Source organism: Solenopsis invicta, chromosome 10 (genome assembly GCF_016802725.1).
Source record: "Solenopsis invicta isolate M01_SB chromosome 10, UNIL_Sinv_3.0, whole genome shotgun sequence".
NCBI classification, from domain to species: domain Eukaryota; kingdom Metazoa; phylum Arthropoda; class Insecta; order Hymenoptera; family Formicidae; genus Solenopsis; species Solenopsis invicta.
This window is the reverse complement of record NC_052673.1, coordinates 9083149-9097918: the sequence shown is the minus strand read 5'-3', so window position 1 is coordinate 9097918 and position 14770 is coordinate 9083149. Positions and strand designations below refer to the sequence as shown.

The following is a 14770-nucleotide window of genomic DNA, read 5'->3' as shown; positions in this document are numbered from 1 at the left end:
AAATATTACGATAAAGAAAAGAAAAATCTAATTTAAAATGAGTTCTGGCGTTTTAAAATTTTGTATTGATGTTCTTCAGCTTGAAGAATAAATCAAAGTGACATATCATTAGTTGAAAGAAAAATTTCTGTCATATAATATTATTTTGAATAGTTACAGTAATTTGTTGATAAAATGATTGAAATTAAACGTATTTAGGATGGGGTATGTTGACGTACGTATGTATATTTAAGGCAAGCTCAGCTAGCGCGCTAATGAGAAATACGAGTGTGAAAATTTAATTAAAACTTAACTGTCTAACAAAACGCTTTATATTTAATATTTCTAATAAGTCATATTTAAAATACATAGTTTATGTTTGTTTTTCTGTTACAGCATTTTGACCAAAATAATTTTAAAATGTATTATCTTTAATCAAGAAATATACATATATTTGCGATTTTTTTTTTATTTTTATCACGGTTTTATTAATATGGAATTTGTCGTATATGCAACTTACGCTATATATTATGTACAATTTATTCTGCTATTGTGCTGGCTACAATGCAGCATGTGTTTTACTTATTACAGAAAAACTATATCATATACTGAATGTTTTTAGCAATGTAGAAATTCAGAAAAGAGGATTTCCAGAAAATGTAGAGAAAAATTTTTTCTATTGTATTCGCATAGTTTAATTATATAATAATTAATTATTTAAAATGCCGAAATTGTAAAAACTGTGTCTACAAACCCTCGATTGAAAATATAATCTCAGTTCAAATTGCTTCTCTTTCTTTAAACAAACGTAAATTAAAGATTAGTATATTTAGAATTGAAAAGAATTATAATTTTGATTCGGTTACGACGCAAAAGATAAACGTTGTTGAAATACTCGATAAAGATTGATTAACAAGTTTTGTTTTCAACTCTGTGCAATAAATAATTGAGCTCGTACCAATAATGTTGATGTTGTAATAATTAACGTAGGAATTAATTGTTAATTCTTAACTGAATTGAAGCTCGAAATATCTGTCTTTTTGACCGAAGCTTTATGATTTTATCGCAATTTTCGCTTTCATGAAAAAGCATTATTTATTTAACGAGCGCAGTCGTTACGTAACGAATTTTCTATTTTTATTTGTAATCGACTGGTTTATCGTTCGCAATAATCATTTTGTGCTAACAAAAAATACATGTACTCATGTATATTCCGTCAGAAATTCTATTCTAAAACAGAATATTTATAGTAGAATCACAGCAGACGCAACGAACAATGGATTATTGAGGATTTAAAATAAAATTTATTATACTTGGAAAAAGAGTTCATATTATTAGTTTAACATGAATCGCGCTTTCAGGCGTCTCTAATTAAATGAGAATAACTTTGATTTTCTATTTGTGTAATAGAAATTCCTCTTTTCTCCATATCTCTCGACAGAGTATCATATTACTAGAGGCACGAATCATTTGAACATTTTTTTTATTTGCAGTCGATATGTATTGAATTTCCAATTACTATAGGTTGTTTTACGTACATTGTTCGCATCGGCTTATATCATTGCACGTATTGCAATTAGGTTATCAATAATTTTGAGAATCTGTGAGTGACAACAGTTGTAATTATAATCTCAGACACAACGATATCGTGTTTGCAATTTTAGAAAATAATTTCGTAATAATATTATAAGCCCGCAGCATAATTTTGTTATTAAATAAATACATAAAAGTTTCCTCTTATTAATTATATGATAATGAAAGGAAACGGACTTTCAATATTATTTGCAGTAGAACTGAATAATCTTGTTCAGAAAATTGTATTTAGAAATCGGAAACTTTGATCTACGTTTTCACTACGAAAACTGTTTCTGCGAACAAATATCGTGTATTTCAATTTATAATATAACGGTGTATATACCTCTCGCGTTGTTTTTCCCGCGAGCATCTTGTACAGGTTCTTTTTTTGAAAAGAAGAATTGCTTTTGCAACAAGGAAGAAGTGTTTTCTTAGGACTAGCCGGTATAATTATGCCGAACCTAGGTCCACGTGTAAAAGCGATCCTCTCGGGTAGCGAACGCAACCTGAACACTCATGTTTCCCCGAAAATCCTCGTAACGAACTGTCATTCTCAGGCCTGTTGTGGTCCATAGAGGGAAACGTGCAACACGCGCGCAATTCCACGGAGTTGAATAACCGTGACAAATACGACCTCCCCGCCGTTCGAGCCCTTGAAGCACCCTAATCGTTCCCGCTTCTGTCGACGGCCATTTCCTCGATTGCCATATTCTCGCCCTTCGTTCTCGCGAAACGCCTCGTGCACATCTATTATTTCTCAGATAATTGATAACATCGTGCAGCTTGCGACATAGAAATTATTGTTTAAGGAATCGCTTAACAATATTAACACGGATAATACTCGAATGCCCTGATGATTTAATGATTATGTTGAGATAGAAATTTTGTAGTTATTTAGTGATAGTTTAAATTCCTTTTTCTTACAGAAAAAGTAAGAAATAATACAGCATTCTATTTTTATTTTTGATAATATATATGATGCCGAATGTTTATTACAATTCTTTTCAATTCTAAACAAATTTCTATTTATTTAATAAATAAGCTTTGTATTTATATGTCATGTGCTTTTTGAAAAGTAAACAATATAGTTTGCTTGAAATCGAACATTTCATTAAAAACGAAAGCATTTTTTTCGGTGAATCAAAATCGACGTTGCGAAGAAATTGATTTCAAAGTCCAGCTGGATCTTGTAATGTTTTATAGTTGCAAGTATTAGCAAGTTCCTTGTTCTCGTATGTCACTCTGACCTACAGCATGTTATCATCTCTTATGCCATGACCTCCAATTAGCGTCAATCTTGTGGGAGCAATTTAGCTTGTCCTTTAACCCACATAAGGATTCGATCGAGGAGACGACGACGTAAAGATTTCCCTAGCAATCTTGTATCCGTAAATTAATATCAAACAGCGATATGAAGAGAGGACGTTTCTTCACAGCTTTTCATACTCTTACAAATCGATAAGAAAATAAATAAATCGAATCCGAGAAAGCGTACGCGATTTTCGATACTTTAATTTGCTGGATACTCTTTTTATTCTGCTACTCGCAATGAATCTTACTGTGCCCAGAGACGGGAACATCTCGCATCTCTCCCGCGCTTTACCGTACCGTCGCGTCGCCTCGCGTTCGCACCGTATCTCGTCTATCTCGTGGAAAAAGAGAAGACGAATGTCTAATGGATTTAGTTCCCTATGGAGGAGACCGATAGAGCTGGTTTTGAAAGGAAGGCGGATTCTTTTCGACGCACTTGCATCGTGTTCGCGCCGGACGAGATTCGGTGTGTAAAAGGGAAGTAAGTAAAATCATGGGAAATGCTTTACGTCTGAAAGCCATTCGCGTAACACGATGATAAAACGTCTTGAAAATTTGATAAGAGCCACTCGTGAATTCTAGATCCGATATACAGACTGGATACGCAATAGCGATATAATTTCTTATTATACAATATTAGATTATTTTATATACAATTATACACAATTATACATAATTTTATATATAATTACACATGAAGTTAAAATATATAAAACTAACATTTCTGTAGATGTATTTAATTATGGGGATTGTTGATTTTTATATTTTTCCTTATTGTCACTGACTTTGACAACTTATTAAAAATAGTTTAACAAGATTCTTACTCTTATTTTAATGAAAATTTATGCAACTTAGAGATGTATAAATCAAGCATTTATAAGAGTGTATTAAATAGAATTTATTATAGCACATTTGAAATTAAATCTGAAATTTCCACATCGAATCTAGTTGAATTAAATCTCTTTGATTGAAATATGAATTGAATTTGAATCAAATTCTCCCGGATTTATATTATATACTAATTTAAACATAATGAAATATTTTCAATAACGTTAAATCGCTTTTAATACACGAAAATTTTAATCATACGAATTTTAGAAGATAATTACAAAAAATAATAAGCTAAGTGAAAATACATGATAAACAGTTCTAGACAATAAGAATGAGGATATTATATTTATAAATTAATATTAAATATATATAAAATACAAATTTAATGTTATAAAAATGATAGTACTTTAACATTAGGAAAATTTGAAGCAATATTGAGCATTTTTTTCTAAATTTTATAAAAAGAAATATACAATGTATAATATAAACCTATGAAAAGTTAAAATTTATAAAGACAATTGTGTATCATGTACATAAATTTTTGAATAAATTATAAGTTTTACAAATGATAGAAAAGTTATAGAAATCAAGAAGGAAATCAGGCACGAAAATTTTTACGCGCTAATGCAAAGTTGGTTATGCGAGCAAAGTTAGCAATCTATTCGAAATCGAATTATCAATAATTTTCAAATTTTTAAAATTTGAAAACGAATTGAATCCACTACGATTCAATTCGATTTAAATTTGAACTATTCGCACACCTTTAATTTAATTCCATACATTTATAAGAAAACAAGCAAATTTAATTAAGTGATAAAAAATTGTTTCAATTAAGGATTACTTAAAGCATAATAATAAAAAATGAAAAGGTCAAAAGCACGAGCAAAAAGGGTCTACATGAGTTATAAACTTTATTTTAATTAAAAAATACTGTGAAACAACCGATAATGTTAAGAAATTGTATTTTTCAGTAACCAAATTAGTATGGCCCCTGTGTAAGGCTATACACAAAATCGTGAAACATTCCATGTTTTTTTTAGCTGAAAGAAACAGTAAGAAATAATTTCGTAACAAAGACTTTTTCACCTAAAAGCATATTTATTCATTTAAAACGTATTAGTTTTCATGGATATTTTCGATTGGTTGTAAATTTCATATCGATTAGAATCATTACATTTTCATATGATTCCTGGAAATTTACCCAACTTAAATTTGCTTTTAACATTATTTATTTATATATGATATTTATACCATCGTGTACTTTTACGACTGTGGCTCGTATACTTACACAGAAGATTTAGTGAAAAGAGGATAAGAGCTTCGAAAATGTACGGATAGCTTGAAGTATAGCGTTCTGGATATTGCTACGGTGAATTGCTATGCGCAAATATTAACAGTTTAGATCGGTGTACATACGTGCGCACATTCGAATAACGTGTCAAAAGCTCGAAGAGAGGTTTCACGTGTATTGTAAAATATATATATATATATATATATATATATATATATATATATATATATCAAATCTTAATCAAACATCCTCGTGTCATTTCCAAATCGTCCAATAACTTATTACACACGTGTCAGGAAGCCAATAAACGTTCCCTTTAAAAATCTGCGAAATAAAATTTCGTTTCGGAATCGTTTCCGAGACGTTCGCGTTTGGAGAGCTACGGTGCACCAAATGATGGAACGCTGCATTAAAAGAGTCGTCTGGCACGGTCTTAATCCGAGCGTTAAGAATGTCGTCGCGGATTCGACGAGAGTGAGAGTGAGAGAGGGCGAGGGAGGGAGCGAGAAAGCAAGACGTCGAGTTTTCCGTTCGTGCGAGCACGACGCCTCGACGATTTATCACAGACAGAAATGCAATTTTCCGCAATGAGTTCACCACAGTTAAGCGACTCGAGCTATCGAGTGCCAGCAGTATCGCAGAGCTCGTGGCGCACATTGAATGCGAATGTTTAACTCTTCATTACAAATTATGCGCACAATTTCTTCCACCAACAAACTTCTACGTAAAGAAATGATGTTGTAACGAAATTCTGTATAATAAATTGTAAATTCATACAGTGCTTTTATAATATTTTGAAAAACTTTTGCGATGTAATCGAATAAACGAAAAGTATTTATCCATATTTGACCATAGTATATCAATGTAATGGATCTGACAATAGTATTTTAATATAATGGATTTAAAGTTTATATATAAAAGAGAATAATATATTATTATTTTGTTACGGAAAGGAAATTTATAACAAATCAGCCATTAAATATTTTTATTGAAACATCCTGTGTGTTACTGTGATTTTTATTTCTGGAAATAATATTAATGTAGTACACAATTATAAGATTTATTATATGTTTTATAAACTGATTATTGTACAATAAAACGTTGTTCTTGGAAAATCAATAACATATAAAAATGTTATTGAAATAAATTAAATTTAAAACATTTCATATACAGTGACGTGAAGTGATAAACTATAAATATCTTTTAAATTGAATGTATGTTACAAAGAAATTAAGTAAATTTACACACGCTAAAAAAAGCGAATTTATTTAATATATCTACGAAATGTTTATATGCCAATATTAAAATACATTTTCTTTTCCGTGAGTATTTCAAAGGATTTTAAATTTTGCATGTCGATCAGAATTAGAAGCACATGAATGCATGTATTCAGAAACATCGTTGGGAATGCGTCGAAGGTAATTTTAAGAGCGCACTAGAGCGTTTCTAAAAGAATTTCTGAATTAATCGGAGTAATCTTTCCTGCAATACTTTAGGGAAATCTGTCAGAGAAACATTTTCAGGAACCCGCCAAATGATAAAACGTAACCCGACGATAAACGTAACTGGAAATGGAAACCGTATTATTTATCGCAGAAGTGTGTACGAATTTATTTTCAGCAAAAAGATGATACTATAAACAATTCTCTCGTAGGAAGAATCATCGTATTACATATAATACGCGTGAGAGGATAAATTCACGGTTTGTTGGCGATTGAAATGCCACGTAGGTGCCGGCAGCGTTGAGTTTAAAGTGTTAAGTTACTCGCGGAGAGAAAATGTTAGCAGCGCATATTCTCCCCTGAATCGTTCTCACTCCCCCCAGGGGCTAACCGGGGCGGTTTAGCCGCAGCTTGAAATAGCAGCGGTTACGCGCGCAGTGCTCCGCTTGCGCGGAACGTACTGCAGTAATTGTATGTGTACCGCGTAATTGCACGTTATTGTGTCGCGCGACCGAAACCGTGGAGGCTCGAGGAGGCAAGGGAGCGAGAAAGAGAGAATGACAACGAGTGATAAAGAGAGAGGGGGGAAGGGAGAGGCTTTTACGAGAGAAATTACAAGCTTCGTTCTTCCGGCGATGGAAACGAGCCCTTTGCTAAGCGTCTCCAGAATGCAACGTCAGCCGTGTCCTGCTTGCTTTCCTCCTTCTCTCTCTCTCTCTCTCTCTCTCTCTCTCTCTCTCTCTCTCGCGTGATATAAAATCGAATTATGTCGCAGCACGGCCAAGCCGGGGACAACCGAAGACTCGCAATTATCTGACGGAATTTAATTCCGCCCTCATCGGCGCGACGATTTTTTTCTCCCGCAAAAATGTGCCGCGAGATCGTTATTTCTTATTCGCAGCGACCCGGTTTAGCGTGTCGGTGGCAATAAAGGAACATGATAGAACAAAGCGCGCTTGATTGGAAATAATATTCGGGACATGCAGCGTGTAATCACGGATCTCGCGCGACTTGAATCATGCTTGAATGAGAATTCTCGCGAATTTTTGTGTTCTTTAAATTACTTTTGCTGTGTTCACTTGTATGCGCATTTATTGTATTATGGTACAATAATATCTTTCTTTACAATTTTTTGAGTTACCGTGATTTATCTTCTCTTGAAGATTTTCGGTTCTCTTTTATTACACAATGCGAGGTAACAAGAACTAGTGTTAATTGATGAGAACTGGTCTATTTAATTCTCAATGTATTGCAACAAAGACAAAGACAATTTAATAAGACTAGACGAAACAGACGTGCGCTACGCGCGCTCTACAAAGTTTTTGATATTACATAATTTTATACACAAATTACAAATTTAATATTATACTATTAACCCCTGAATACACACAATCAAAATACGCGATCTCCGCGATGACCGTCGCTCAGGAAGTTAGCGCAGTGAGATAACTAATCAACGAGAGAACTAATTTAAATCTTATATTTGTGTGTTACAGTATCACAGCTGCTTCGTGACTGAGTAACTCCGCTCGTTACGCATCGGGTCGGTGAGTCAGATATTTTTTTTATTATATTGCAATGCTTTGCAAATACACTGCGCAAGACAAAAAAAAGGACACTAAAGAAAGAGTTTGGTAATAGCTACTAAATGTTGGGCGAAATAAATTTAAATAATTATATATTTGATTAATATAATAAAAATTAATTTTACTTTTTAAATTTTTTTTTAAATATTAGTAAATTGGATAATACTTGCTAAATGTTTAGAAAAGTAAAATTATTTTTGGTAATATTAATCAAATACTTAATTGGCATTATCTCATTCAACAATTTGGTAGCTTTTACAAACTCTTTTGTTCGAGAGTGCGATCATCGCATGATCTCCAATGAGTATAATTGAAAGTTTGAAAGAAGACGGTGTCCGCTTAGCGCCAAACGCAATTGACCGTTTTTGGGAGCGAGCACGCGCGATCGATAATCAGTGAACGCGATTGGCTAACGAGCACGTTTATTTCGCCCGCGCGGTGCGGTCGCATGCACTTGCCGTTTACCGATAACTTAAGTCGTTTGACTAAAAGTGTGTGTGTGTGTGTGTGTGTGTGTGTGTGTGTGTGTGCGCGCGCGCGCGCGCGCGCGTGCGTGTATGTGTGTGTGTGCGTGTGCATGCGTGCGCGCGCGTGCGTGTGTGTGCATGTGTGCGTGAGTTGAGCTTTGTTGATGATTCGGACGAAAAAACAAAGCGAGTTTTCTCAAGATCATAACCGATAATTCTAGAAGTTCATCTCATGCAAGCAGCCTTACTACAGCAAGAAAGGCGATTATCTTATGACTTCGAACATCTTTTCTTCAGTAAACTCGAACAATTTTTCGAAGGAAAACCGAGTACCCAATAACGCGCGATTAGTCCCCGGGTGAGCTGTGTAAAGCACACTGAAAATAAAGTTTGGTAATAACTAACAAATGTATAGCAAAACAAACAAATGTATAGCAAGTATTAATTATTAAAGCAGTAATTATTTAAACAGTATTAAATATTTGGCCAACGTAAAATAATTTTACTTTTCTAAATATGTAAGTAAAGTTATATAAGATTTGGTAATACTTATTAACTGTTCGCGTGACAGCCACGAATTAAAATTTTAATTTTAATGAACTGAGTTGACTTTATTGAAATATAATAAATGATATCGCTAGCTGAAACCGCTCCCATATATTATACATACAATAAATCGGATTACTCGCTGCTTATAAGTTAACACCCGATAGGATGATCTGGATCCTCGCGCCAGAGAATCTGCTGCAAAAAGTGATCCTCGGGATGCACCTGAATTTGATCTGTTCGATGTCCGCCGCAAAGACGACTCGGTGCATCCGCCAGCGCAGCAATACCTCCCGCAGCTTCTGCTGGAGCCGTCTGCAGCACATTATTGAGCAACACTTTCGTCGACGTGGTCTACGAGGCGTTGAATACTACAGCTGCGTCCAAAAATCGCAAGGCGTCTACGTTCGGACCTTAAACCCGTCCAAATGTAGATGCCTTGCCACCTACGGACGCAGTCATCGCTGACGGTGCGGACACCGAGGAGAAAGCGCGTGCAACTCGCGAATTTTATCCTCCAAAAATTTTCTGAGCACTGCCCACGGCATCGAATCCCGTAGAGTGTTTGTGATCTTCTCCACCAGACGGTTTCAAAGCTGGATTCGCGTCGCGTCGATCGACCAGAGAAACATTGAGACAATTGGCTTGTCAGAATGAGTCAATCGTTCCAGTGCTCTACTGGTCGCTTGAGTCGTGTTGCAGTAATGTGCATATTTTAGTAACACCGTCAAAAAACACCTCTGTCGCGGACTCCTTCGCCATCGAAGCAATGCCCACGAGATCGGAGAAGTGAACGGTCACCAGCAGCTTCTTGCACCGATCGTACAACTTTTGCCAGGCCGCCTCAAAGTTCTTCGAGGTTCGTTGAAATTCCGAATAAGCATCTTCGGCTTTCCACTCAGCCCTTGTTCCAGATAGTGCATCTTCTATAACGCTCTATAACGCCGCGTTGGAGCGCATCAGCAACTCGAATAAAATGTAGTAAATGCGCCATTCGCCGAACGTGCCGCTAAATCGAAGAATCAGTACGCACAGCAATTGTACGCCGGTCGCCGCGACGGTTGCCGTCACCTCGGGATTTACCTCAAGACAGCGATCTACTGCTTCTCGCGCGAGCGCGAGATCTACCTCGAGCAACGAAGCATGTCAAGCAGTTTGCTTCGTTGCTCGAGATAGATCTCTCGCGTAACGCGCATCCTTCCTTACGTCGAAGTTTGCGAATCCCCTCTCTTCTAGGCTCCGCAACTCTCTATCGTTTTGCAGAAATTGCTCCCAATAGCGGTCGATCAAAGCGATGCGCAATGTTATGCCTCCGCGCGATTGGAAGGTCGATATAACGTCGCGCAGTGCTTTGCTTTTCAACTGAGCGAGAAATGCAGTCCTGCAACTACGTCTGCTCGTCGATCAGGGACTGCATTTTGGCGCCTCAAAAAAATCACTCACAAAACTCATAATAGAAACTCGCGATAGAACCGTCGATTTTTTTCGAATCTCGGTTGAAGTCGTCGAGACTCCTGAACCGACGTCGACCGTCTTCACCGAAGCGCGTTCCCGCAGAGACGGAGAGCGAGTGCAGGCAAAACCCTGAAGCGGTTCCAAGCGGAATCACTCGGTGCGCGCGTGACATACGTTGTCTATGCGAATCGAATACGACAAAGCGTGATGTATAATATCGCAAATGTGCTGTAAGCCGCGACTTTTGTTTCACCATCCGACTCGAAGGACCATTGTTCGCGGGGCAGCCACGAATTAAAGTTTTAATGCTACTTAACTGACTTGACTTTATCGAAATACAATAAACGATATCGCTAACTGAAACCGTTCGCCCATACATGCAATAATCGGATTCCTCGCTGTTTATAAGTTACTCGTATCGGAGCTCTCGATCGATTGATTTCCCGGCGCGCTCAGGAATTACGTTTTAAAAACCGGAGCGACGTAGAGATCACGCCATTGTCAGGCGAGAGCGACACGCCGAAAAGCTGCGAATATAATGACAGTAGGCGGATTTCACGCAAAACTTAGTCACTGAATTTTAATTGCGACAGACTTCAAACACTAACATTTAGAAAAATAAAATTATTTTCAGACATAATGACAAAACATTTAATTGATATTATGTCACTATACATTTGATAGTTGTTACCAGACTTTTTTCGGTGTATCTTGGCGCGATCGTAACCGTACTTTCGCGAGTGAGTGCAACAAATCGCGCTGATGATCTGAAAGGAAGAAGATAAGGCCTACGAAGCCTCATGTTATAACATATCTAGCTTATCTAATCTAGATATCGTATGTTACAGATATTCCTCGAGGTGAAAAGCGACGAGAAGAGGACAACACGGATCGTCGCCGACTTATAATAAAATAAACGAACCGCAGGTTCGTCGCGTCGCGCGTTTATTCCGGGAGTGTCGTTCAAGTTATCGGACTAATAGACTTTTCATAACTCCCGTTTGATAGAATCCTAATTCGAGGGCCGGGAATCGCACCCCCGCTGCTTGGCAGTGGACATCTCATTGGGGCGTTCACCATCTTAAGGCGGGTGAATCGCGTTTAATCTGACTTTTGGTCAGGCTCACAATCAGTTTTGGCGGTTCCGCTCATGTCGAGAGGTTGGGTCTTATTTCCTGATTCGTTAGAATGTTAGATGTCGGCAATGAGTACCTTCTTTTCTCGTCACGATCAGCCTTGTTGACATCGCTCGTGGTATAGCACCATTGTGAATCACCTGGGCCGCTGGCTGCGTATGACTGAGTCAATTTTTAAACATGATTTTTGCGAGACAAGAAGCGTCGGATTTAATGTCATTGATTTCGTTTTCTTCCGCGTGGGATTTATCCTTTGTTTAGGGACGGGTATGCGTTCGTTCTACTCGCCGACTCGGGGTGCTGAATCCACGGAACTCCCTCCGAATCGGAAGTCTTATCATGGATCTTATAAACCCGAAGTGCCGCAATGTGTTTGTGCAAAAAAACTCTCACAGATATATTTAATTAGTCCACGGGCGCAGTTTCAGTGTGTTTAACGCGAGTGTTTATCGCGAGTGCAGCAAGAGGAAAAGACTCGACAATCTGGAGCTGAGAGGAAGAGGAGGCCTGAGAGAGGCATCAGGCCCCAGCGGAGCAACCTTGGGGTAAATGTAATTCCTTATTTATATAAAAATAATTTTTCTCCCTTTTATTTTGTTTTATCGCAATAAATTTAAAAAAAGTTATTTAAGGAAAAATAATTCATATAAAATTTTATATACATCTAGAAGAAAGTTATGTTTGATTTGAAATTGTTTCTTTAACCTGATTTTTTTAAGTTGAAGTAAAAATACATTTGAGGAAAATTAATTTGTTTGATTTTGAGAAATGACATTATTTTTTTTTTAAGTAAATATATTTGTTCAAATTATATGTTTAATTTAAACAATTAATTGTTTAATTTAAAGAATGTACTGATAGAAATGTAAAAAATAATTTAGTTGTTCTGGTTTTAAAAGTATATTTCTTTCATTAAAAAGAAATTGCGTTGCACAACAAAAGCATTTCTTTAATTCTAATAAGAGAAACAATCAAAAAATTTCTTCAAATTAAAGAAACTTTTCTTTAACCGTATAGCAGTGCACGAATTTCTTTGAGTCAAATAAATACTTTTTTACTCAAGAAACCTTTTTCTGGATGTATAAGAAACAACTTTTGAATTTATTGTTTTTGAACGCAGTTTTAATTTTTCAATCTTATGTTTGTGTGTTACAGTAATCACCGTAGCTTCGTGGCTGATTTAACTCCGCTCGTTGCGCATCGGGTTGGTGAGTCAGAAATCAATTCTTGTATTATATTTTAATGTTTTGTAAATATCCTGTCCAGGATCAAAATGAAAATTACACTATTAACATCTCAATACACATACGTGTACATAGAATATGCAATTTCTGCAATGACAGTTGCTTACGAAGCACAGCGAGAGAACAAAAGCGACAACAATAATTTCGATATATTCTTTACATGCTTTTTTTTAGAAACAATTTTAATATTTTATCGTTAATCGACTTCGCTTTACTGAAAGTACGTATCTTATTACGGAGCAGAATTTTTGCTCGTTGGATGGTAACAGAATACGGGCTGTATAGGATTATTTGTGTTCTTTCAACACTTTGAAAAAGATTATCTAAATTTTCGCTTAAATGAGAAAACACGGTATTTTAAGTTTAGCATGTTAGGTAGGAAACAACGTGGAAGGAAGAAAAAATAAACAGCGCTCAAGATGATAGCCAAATTGTGAAATAATGGTCGTAAAATACCGTTCTAGTTTTATACGCGCATTGTTAACATGAAAATTATACATGTAAAGTATAAAATTGAATTAGCCGTCTAAATTGGCCTTTAACAGATTATCAAAGAATAACAAGTCTTATTTATAATTTTATTTTTCCCAGGCTAATTGCTCAAATAATAGACATTAATTGTGGTTCTATATATAATTCATAGTAGTTATCTGATTAAAATTATGAAAAATGAAAGCGATTTTTCTAGGCAACACATATTATATTAATTTCAATACAGAAAAATATTTTGCATGCATCATATCACTTTTTTGGCTGACCTCAACATATTTATTTCGATGTTTTTGGCGCTTGAGCTATCTTAACCGACCCGAGGAACCAACAGAAAATTTATCGTCGATGAAAATACGGTATCTCTCTCCCTCTCTCCGTTCTTTCCTGCGATGTTTTCCCGTGCAGTTCGCTATTTTCGTTCAAACTCGTCAAATATTTCGTGAGGGTGTCTTTTCATTCGCCGCGAGAAATTCTCGCCCCTGCTGGTACAAGCTATTCGATTCAATTCGGTTCGAGTCGACTCGATTCGAAGGGTAGTCTGATTAAATTCCTTTCGGGATAAGAGCGGCGAGAAGAGGACGAGGGAGGAACGCGGGCGACAAATCCTCGAGATCACCGGAGCGAGACAAGCAGTCAGCTTGGACTCCCTAGTCTTCTTCTCCGTCAATCGTCTCACTACGGTGATCAGCATCGTAGACCAACGGCGGTGCAGTGTTTTGACATTTGATAGAAATCTTTCCAAATGATCCATGCTGATCTGTCGATCCTTTACTTATGTATGATTAAAGCTCGACTTCACGAAAGTGCGAAAATTATTTATTTCTAAGTTTATTTAAAATCTTTTATAACTTTGAAAATTTTTTGTGATTATGTGCACGTTTTTTAGAATCTTATTTAAAAATTGGCATGTTATCTAATTTGAAATCTCAAATTTGATGCCTGTTTTTTACGTTTCCGATTGGTTGTAAATTTCTTAATTTAATAATTTTGTTTAATAATTAAAAGTATAATAATTGCGTAACTGATTTTATAATTAACATAATTATTTTATAAAATAATTGTATAATGTAAATAATTAATTAATATACAAATAATTATTAAATTTGTAAAAGTGGAAAAAAGAATCTAGATTTTTGATTAGTAAATTTGTTAACTCAATAAATGTTTATTCATTTAAATAATCATTTAAATCATTTAAGTATAAATTATTTAAATATAAATATAACAATTGCATAATTTGTTAATTATTATAAACATTTGTGAAATTTGTAAAAGAGTCGCTATTATTATGTTTTAGTATTTTAAACTTTGAATAATTCTTTCTGGAAAGAAATTTTATAATTAAATTATAATTAAAGTTGAGGTCAGAGGATTTTTTTGAAATTTTCTATGAAATGTCTTCAATAATATCGGAA

General features: G+C 35.5%; 1 long non-coding RNA gene across 1 annotated transcript; it reads left to right on the top strand.

Moving 5' to 3' along the window:
- Positions 1-7929: 7929 nt before the first annotated feature.
- Positions 7930-14241, top strand: LOC120358872. Its single transcript, XR_005575751.1, has 3 exons — positions 7930-7976; positions 11332-12164; positions 12775-14241. It is a non-coding gene; the product is annotated as an uncharacterized LOC120358872 (long non-coding RNA).
- Positions 14242-14770: the final 529 nt, after the last annotated feature.